Source organism: Lacerta agilis, chromosome 11 (genome assembly GCF_009819535.1).
Source record: "Lacerta agilis isolate rLacAgi1 chromosome 11, rLacAgi1.pri, whole genome shotgun sequence".
Taxonomy (NCBI): domain Eukaryota; kingdom Metazoa; phylum Chordata; class Lepidosauria; order Squamata; family Lacertidae; genus Lacerta; species Lacerta agilis.
In genome coordinates, this window is record NC_046322.1 from 47,961,387 (window position 1) to 47,971,179 (window position 9,793).

Sequence of the window (9,793 nt, forward strand, 5' to 3'; positions counted from 1 at the left end):
AATGGAGCTGAAAATCATATCTTGGAACATAAATGGGATGAATGATAAAATTAAGAGAAATAAGGTAGAACATATATTAAGGAAAAATAAATGGGATGTAATGTGCTTACAAGAAACCCATGTAGCAAGGAGGCATAAAAGGATATTGATCAATAAAAGACTAGGTCAAGAATTTATTGCATCAGACAAAAGGAAAAAAAGAGTAGTCATATATGTAAGTGAGAAATTACAGGCAGAGCAATTCGGGACAAAACAGCTCTATAGCCTTATTTTTCTTCCTTCCTTTTAATTTCTATTTATACTTTTCAGGTTTATACATTTCACTGATTTTACAAATCATTTTGACATTTCAAAACTTGACTTCTGCGGTTCCTTAAATTTATTTTTAATATCTTCTGCAAATCCTAATTAACTGAATTTGCTCATTTGTTCATCTTCTTTAAATATATACTGTACTCTTACGAAACTGCAGGTTATTACAATAATCCTGTCAATGTTCTTATCTGTTTACAGTTTGTTTGTAAATATTCAGTAAACCATTTCCATTCTTTTCTAAAAAGTTTGTTATCTCGATTTCCTATTATTTTCAGGTAAGTTTCGCCATTTCCTCTTCTTTCCATTTTTGGGCAAGTAGCATTATTGCCACTGTAGTCTCACACATGAATAAATTTATATACAGTCTGGGTCCATAGCTGTCAACTTTTCCCTTTTCTTGCGAGGAATCCTATTCGGAATAAGGGAATTTCCCTTAAAAAAAGGAAAAAGGTTGACAGCTATGTTTGGGTCACCCCCTTAATATTCTTAAGAGGGTCTCTTCTACGGCCTTCAGAGAGTGGCTGGAAGTGGGGAGGCAGAAGAAGCTCCCCCTTTCCTTCCACTTCAGTTTTAATCCGAAATCTCAGGCTCAGTACTGCGCCCAGAGCTCAGAAACGGCTCACGTTAATGAAATTCCCTGTCGCAAAAACATGCCTAGAACAGTGGGAGTTTCGAACGGCATTGGAAACGTCAGGTGCCATCCTGGCACCCAGGCATCTTCACTTGGTTGCAAGTGGACAATAGTCAGGTGCTAAATGCGCCTGGCTATGTTTGAACACTGGTCTTAATATTGTGTTACCATGTATCTGTTCTCACCTTTTCCTCATAAAATCCAATTAAGACCTCCATTTCAAAACCACTGGCATTTAAAACAAACAAACAAACAAACACGCTTAAAGCAGGGGTCAGCAAACATTTTCAGCAGGGGGGCGGTCCACTGTCCCTCAGACCTTGTGGGGGGCTGGAGTATATTTTGAAAATAAAAATAAAAATGAACGAATTCCTATGCCCCACAAATAACCCAGAGGTGCATTTAAAATGAAAACACACATTCTACTCATGTAAAAACACCAGGCAGGCCCCACAAATAACCCAGAGATGCATTTTAAATACAGTGGTGCCCCGCTAGACGAATGCCTCATTAGACGAAAAACTCGCTTGACGAAGGCATTCGTCTAGCGGAAGGCAGCCCCGCAAGACGAAAAAGTCTATGGGGCTGCCTCACAAGACGAAAATTTTGCGTCTTTTTTTTCTTCGTCTAGCGAAAGCGCGGCTTGCATTGCCGCTTCGCTAGATGAAAAACCCGCTAGACGAAAATTTTCGCAGGACGAATTATTTTCGTCTAGCGGGGCACCACTGTAAACGGACACATTCTACTCATGTAAAAACACCAGGCAGGCCCCACAAATAACCCAGAGATGCATTTTAAATAAACGGACACATTCTACTTGTAATCTGGGGAACCAGGTTCGTGTCTCCGCTCCTCCACATGCAGCTGCTGGGTGACCTTGGGCTAGTCACACTTCTCTGAAGTCTCTCAGCCCCACTCACCTCACAGAGTGTTTGTTGTGGGGGAGGAAGGGAAAGGAGAATGTTAGCCGCTTTGAGACTCCTTCGGGTACTGAAAAGCGGGATATCAAATCCAAACTCTTCTTCTTCTACTCATGTAAAAACATGCTGATTCCCGGACCGTCCGTGGGCCGGATTTAGAAGGCGACTGGGCCACATCTGGCCCCCGGGCCTTAGTTTGCCTACCCATGGCTTAAAGCCTTGCCAGAAAATGTAGTGAGGAATTTGACCCTGGTAACTGGTATGTTTTTAAAATACACATTTTGCTTTTTACTATCTCGGTACACACTTTACTTTTTAATAGCAGTACCAGCCACAGCTGTGTTTGAAGAAAACAGCCCTGTTTAAACTACGGTAGGTGCTGAGCTAAATCTTCTACTGAGGTTTATCTGCATTGCAAAATGTGCGTGAACACCATCACTTCCAAAGCTCCACCAAATAGTGTAGCACAGATGGAAGTAGCCTGTAGCATACCTAGTTTAAACGGTGTTTTAAAAAGCCTGGTGCCATTTCAGCTCCCAAACAGCTGCTTGCGTGCATCATAAAAGAGCTTTCAAAATACAGCGTGTGCACACGGGGGGTGGGGTGGGGGGGTGGGAAGGAAGCAGCACATGCCCGGCTGTGGTTTTACCCAAAGAGCCTTGCTCAAATTACTTGAGAAATATTCCAGCTATGTGTGCCCATTCCAGAATCTAAAAAAATAAAAAATAAAAAAACGCAAAAAACTTATGCTATACATTTTGTATGAATTCATGCTGCTTTGCTACCCGGAGAAGTTAGGAAGTGAAAACACATGCATGCCCTGTTCAATAGACAAGTCAGTTGAGCCTGGTATTTTATCCATCGGCAGATTTTTCTTCTTCTTCTTGCCTTCTCCCCTTGTATTATTAATATGGCAAGTCTTGGCATACCAGGTATATTGACAGCAGTCAGCTGCTGCCAAGAAATCACACGAGTTTCTGTTCTAATAGCTTTGTTTTTCAACTCGCCTGAGCGTAGGAGAACGTATTGAATGCTGCAAGACATTTGCAAAAGTATTCTGAATAAACAAGGTCTCCCCCAATGAACTTGATTTACTGTGAACTGTTCGTTACCTGGGAAAATGCCAGTAGAGGCTTAGAGCTCATGATTGCTTTCCACTGAATTCCGCACAAACTTAGCTGTTATGGAAGCAGAAAACAAACCAGTTGTGCTAGTGCAGGGGTCGGCAAACTAAGGCCCGCGGGCCAGATCCGGCCCAATTGCTCTCTGGATCCGGACTGCAAATGGTTCTGCAATTGCCACTTGGATCGGCGCGATTGCCATTTTTTGCAATTTCCCCCCTCCCTCCCTCACAGTGGTGCTGTCTCCTCCCTCCCCCTCCCTCTTCCTGGCTTCTCCCCACCCTGTGGAGGAAGGGAGCTGGACTTTGACAGGAAGCCTTGCCGCCCACCCGCCAGCCTCTCCCCATGGCTGCGCTGTGGGCTGGAGCTTGGCGCGCCTGCTGGCCCCGTGCCTGGCACCCGGGAAAGCTGGCCCAAAAAGGAGAGGCGCTTCCACCACCAACGGTTCCCAACCACAGGCAGAGCGGCAGAGGAAGTAGGCAGGGGGAGGGGAGGGGAAGGGCTGGGGGAGAGAGAGAAGCCCCCTCTGCCGTGTGTGCATGTTCCCGTGCACGCAGTCCAGCCCCCCACTAGGTCTGGGGGACGGTGAACCGGCCCCCTCCAAAAAAAGTTTGCTGACCCCTGTGCTAGTGGCTGTTTTTTAAAAGTAAGCATTTTAATATGGTGTTATTGGATCAATTTTCCTAATGGGGGCAGTGGGGGGCGCAGTAGGAATGGATGGTAGTCAGCCATGAGGGCTTGTTTCCAATTTTAGTACAGTGGTTCCTTGGTTCTCAAACTTAATCCATTCCGGAAGTCTGTTCCAAAATCAAAGCGTTCCAAAACCAAGGCACGCTTTCCCATAGAAAGTAATGCAAAACGGATTGATCCGTTCCAGACTCTTAAAAACAACCCCTAAAACAGCAATATAACATGAATTTTACTATCCAACAACACCACTGATCCATAAAATGAAAGCAATCGTCAATGTACTGTGCTATAAAATAAATAAGACAATATTGTAGATGGTAAAAATTATCATCCACAAAGTCAGAAGAACCAATTAACCGAAAAAGCCTCAAAAACAAAAACGCAAAATTAATAGCAAAAACCAAAGCGACAAACTTAATTCGTTCCGGAAGTCCATTTGACTTCAGAAATGTTCAAAAACCAAGGCGCAGCTTCTGGTTGGTGCAGGCGCCCCAGAAACAATAGCCGACACCCTCATCAGACGCTTGGCTTCCGAAAAAAGTTCCAAAACCGCAACACTTACTTCTGGGTTTTTGGCATTTGGGAACCAAGGCGTTTGAGTACCAAGGCATTTCGGAACCAAGGTACTACTGCATATGCATTTCTCTAACAGTAGAACAAAGGTGATCAGCTTATAGGTCTAATTATTTGCCAGTGTTTACCTATTCATTTTCCTTGTTCAGATTTAAGATATTGCTGTCCAACAAACAAAATGCTTAGGATAGAGCACATGTATCACTGGACAACCCTTCTTGCTCTGTTGTAATTTTAAAGTATGGATTTAGTTGGTCTCATAGTTTATAACAGATCGTTAATATATCACTAGGGCCACTTTGCCTTTCAGCAAGAACACAATCCATTTCTGGCAACGGGATTAGGGAAAGGATGGTGTGTGCTTGTTTCTTGCCTCTCTGGGATACCGGCTGTTTGCCCTGGTAGAGGACATTGTTATTGCCAAGTTGTTATTTTTCATAAAAGAGATGCTACAGTATTCCTTGTTACCAAACTGCGAGGTAATCCGAGCGCCGCTACACAAGCGCGGTGACCGCTTCTTTCCATTTTTGATTACAGGATTACAGGGAGAAACATCTGGGTGACCAAACATGCAGTGGGCAGCAGCTGTGTTACAAAAGTTGGGTGCCATCTCCAACTGTCTGTTGAGCTGCAGCAAGATCTTAGGGGGGCCCAGAAACTTACCCAGGGCCTGTGGTCCTTTGGAGAATTGAGACACGGTGGAGACTGTCATAGTTTTTAAGAAATATGGTTTCTTCACCTTCAGTCTGCATGGAGGGAGTCCAGATGTTACAGCATGGTAATTTCATTGTCCTCCACAGCAGTGCAGCCATCTTCCAACCAGCCTTCAGCCAGCCTGCCCAAGATGGATTCCAATCTTTTCTCTTCCTGCTTCCTCCTCCCAGAACAGCCTGTTAAAACCTCACACCCTGGCAACATTTCAAACCCCAGTCTCTGTTGACACTTCAGGACAAGGGGAGAAGGACAATTCTCTTGCATTGCCAATGGCCCTCAATGGTTTCTTAATGGCTCTAGCTTTGCCAGGTCATTTTGCATAGGCTTAGCCCAGGAATTCTCTGATTTCTCCCTTCACATCCCAAATAATCAAAACCCCACCATTTATTAATTTCTAGGGTTTTGATTACAGGATTATAGAAAGAAACAGCTGGGTGACCAAGCAGGCAGTGGTTGGCAGCTATTTCCATGATGGAGGTGGACTGGGAGAAAACACTACTGGAGAAAGTGCTTCTACAACACCAGAAGTGACTGCATAGCTGTCAACCCTCCCTGCTGTTTCCCAATGCTATAATAAGGGAATTTCCTGCAAAAAAAAGGAAAAGATTGACAGCTATGCCACAGTCCAGATTTCCCAAACAGGTGAGCCGGTAAGCCTGTTCCCTCTCTCCCCTCTACACGATTCTTAAAATCATACGACTGAACACCCAAATAAGGTGAATAAATTATATAAGAGGACATGCTTATGTGCCAACACGCTTCCTCCCCTCCTATGGAAACTCCCCTACGTAATTTGAATTTTGTTTCATTTCCTTTGCTGAAATGTCACCCAAGACTGGATTCACTATGCACTATTCCTTCCATAATCTTTCTTTACTCGGGGTTGAAAAATTGGAAGGAAGTAATCGTAAAGTAACAGGCAACGGCTAAGGCTCACTCAGCCTGGGTCCCTGCTGTTCGTGAAGATTACCGCAGGACATTTATATAACAGATTGCTAATCCTGTATAACAATAGTGATCTTTGCCATTTGCTTGCTGCCTTGTAAAAAAAAAAATCACATTCCAACTTCTGCAGTGAATTTTCAATTTCCATCGATATACTAGAACTACACCACAGTGAAGCAAAATAATTTTGTGCGTACTTCTGCCAGGGAATGCCACAAGAAAAGCCTAAAGTCCAAAGCAGGGGTCATCAAACTTTTTCAGCAGGGGGCTGGTCCACTGTCCCTCAGACCTTGTGGGGGGCCGGACTATATTTTTTTTTGGGGGGGATGAACAAATTCCTATGCCCCACAAATAACCCAGAGATGCATTTTAAATAAAAGCACACATTATACCCATGTAAAAATACCAGGCAGGCCCCTCAAATAACCCAGAGATGCATTTTAAACAAAAGGACACATTCTACTCATGTAAAAACACGCTGATTCCCGGACCGTTCGCAGGCCAGATTGAGAAGGCGATTGGGCTTCATCCGACCCCTGGGCCTTAGTTTGGGGACCCCTGGTCTAAAGCATGTCTAAAGTTTGCCATTTCTTATTTATTTCGCCTTTCGCCAAACGGTGGTCGAGAAGGTACAAAAACATCACAATTAAAATAACAAAATAGAACCACGCAAACAAACTAATATCAGAATAATGGAACAGTAGCACGGCATTATGGAAATTGGGCTCCCTGCAGAAGTAGGACCTAAATCCTTTCTGACACTTCGATGAAAAATGAAATTTCTCTGGTGGCAATCCAGTAGCTTTATTGGTAGGCAAACTGGAGAGGGGAAGTGAGGCAGATTCTCTTTCATATCTCATTATAAAACAAACAGAACCCAATATGCGCAGGACGCATTGATCCAGATGATCTTTCAGGGATGCCATTGGGTGGGCCTCTTGGGAAAACAACAGGAGAAAGGCCCACATTACCAATAGATGAAGATGTCACGGTTATGACTGCTGAATGTCTAGTTGCAAGGCAAAAACAGGATTTGTTTACTGCTCAAGGTCTCCTACGATAGTTTCTATTTAAAATTCTGAAGTGCAGTGCTTCCAAGGTAAGACTAGACGGGGTTTTTTTTCCTTTTCTTTTTTAAACTTCTAGGATCAGCAGACACAACATTTGTATGAAATTGTGTATCTGAATATTTGGTGCAGAACAATGGTTTTAAGAGAAAGATGCATATAATTGCCTTTTAAAGGGGGCATTTGCTTTCCAAAGTTATTTTTTTAAATTTCCCAGAGTAGGCCTATGGCAATAGCTGTAACTAATGTTCATTTAAATGTGTGCACAGGAACCTCAGACCCTCCAAGTGTCCCTATTTTACAGGGACGTCCCTGATTTAGAAAAGCAGTCCTGGTTTCTGATTTGATCCAATAATGTCCCACTTTTCCTTAGGACGTCCCTATTTTTATTGGAGAAATGTTGAAGGGTATGGAGTTATCAGACAACCAAGCTACTTGAAGGAATTCCTGTAAAGGGATTTTTTTTAATGTTTCATATTTTATTATGTATTTATATATGACGGGAGTCGCCCAGTGTGGCTGGAGCAACCCAGTCAGATGTGTGGGGTATAAATAGTAAAATTATCATTATGGAATGGGACGCCCCTATTTTCATCGGAGAAATGTTGGAGGGTATGGAACCTTCAACACCTCTCACCCCTCGGGAGATGCCGAACATTTTGTCCATCCATTGTGATGTTGACTTTTCACCAGAAGTATTGCTCTTCACCTTTATGACTTCCTCAGACCAGTGGCTTACCTCTTCTTTTTTAGTTACAGGTAGGTAGCCGTGTTGGTCTGCCATAGTCAAAACAAAATAAAAAATAAAAAAAATTCCTTCCAGTAGCACTTTAGAGACCAACTAAGTTTGTTGTTGGTATGAGCTTTCGTATCTGAAGAAGTGTGCATGCACACAAAAGCTCATACCAAGAACAAACTTAGTTGGTCTCTAAGGTGCTACTGGAAGGATTTTTTTTTTTTTAAAAAAATGTATATACCCGAGTATAAGCCGACCCAAATATAAACCGAGGCACCTAATTTTCCTACAAAAACCTGGGAATGCTTATTGACTCGAGTATAAGCCGGTTCACCTTTGCCGCTGTGGAGGAGGAGGAGGAACGAGCAGCCCGAAAGCAGCCCTCTGGGCTGCTCCTTCCTCTTCCTCCTTTGCCGCTGTGGAGCTCACCCCGTCGCGGGGTTTCGAACCGCCATTCTTCTGATCGGCAAGCCCTAGGGGTCTGTGGTTTAACCCACAGCACAATGTTCCCTTGTGTTATACAGAGAAGGCTGGGATCCTGTCCTGTTTAAGCAGGAGCCAGGGGTTTTAATACTTCCTTAACTAATAGGCTTTCTGCCTTCTGGGGTCTAAAGTTTGCATTTATGCGAGCAGTTCAGGAATGGAACAAGCTGCCTGGGGAGAGTAAAGAACCGCCGTTCTTGTACGCTTCTTAAGGAATGGTTGACTGGGGTGAGCGTGTGGCAGCACGAGCGGAGAGAAAGGGCTTCTTTCTCGCCGCCCCCACCACGCGCCTCACTCGAGTATAAGCCGAGGGCAGCTTTTTCAGCACAAAAAAATGTGCTGAAAAACTAGGCTTATACTCAAGTATATACAGTAGTTTTACAGACTTTTGCTTAGCGCAGAAGGACAGGACTCAATCCTGATGGGAAGCCACATTCCTTGGCATGGAATCTATTTTTGATCCAGATCACAAGAGCCGTGAATGTGAGTGACTCACTGGCGAGCTCAACAACTCTATCTGCTCATATCTAGTCATCTGATTTCACATGATCCAGGATTGAACGTTGTATTAAAAAACAGAGGTGGTGTAGCAGACTGGCCAAGAAAGGCTTAGAGATGCCATTTCTGCCTCAGTCTTCCCATCTGCAATATGGGGAATAATACAGGGTTGCTGCAAGCAGAGATGACACGTGAAACGCACTGAGAGCACTGTACAAATGTTACATACTGTTATTCTTACTGGTAAACCTTGGCTCAAATTAGGCCTACAGCTAACAGTGGAGGATATAACGTAAGAGTTATCTGTTGTGGTGTCTGGTGTTATTTATCTGGGATTTTCATTTTTATTTGTCAGAAGTTATTTGGAAGCTGTTTGTGCAAGCTGTTTTACTGTTAATAAATGTCAAAAGGCAGATCCAGTAAAAGAATATTACTTTCAGATAAACAGGATGCTGCCTATTAATGTTGACTTTCTAGAAGACAGTAGTTACCGCAGTATTGCTAAACAAGCAAGAAGAAGGATGTCATATACGGCATCTATCCTGAAACAAGTCTATTTTGGGCAGAGCTTTTACTAGTTACATGGGTGACCAAATAATATTTCATTCCACTTATTTTTCGGCCAAACATGAAACTCACAGCACATGGTGAGAACCCAAAAACCTGCATTGACATATGCAGTTTCCACATATACACAGAAGGGCTTCTCAAACATTTTCTAAAATACAGTACCTAGCATTGAAATGGACGGAGACCTCCTATGATATTGATTGATTGAATTTATATACTGCCCTGTACCTGGAGGTCTCAGGGCGATTCACAAAAAGATGACAATATATAAAATAAAATAAAAATAATTCAATAACACCCCACAAAAAAGAGCCGCATTTTAAAAGGATATAGGATGTCGATCAGGTCAACAAAAGGCCTGGTTAAGAAGGAAAGCTTTTACCTGCCGCCTAAAGGCAAATAATGAAGGTGCCAGGCAAACTTCCCTGGGGAGAGCATCCCACAGACGGGGAGCCACTGCAGAGAAGGCCCTGTTCTCGTGTTGCCACCCTCTGGACCTCTCGAGGAGGACATGAAGAAAGGCCTCAGAT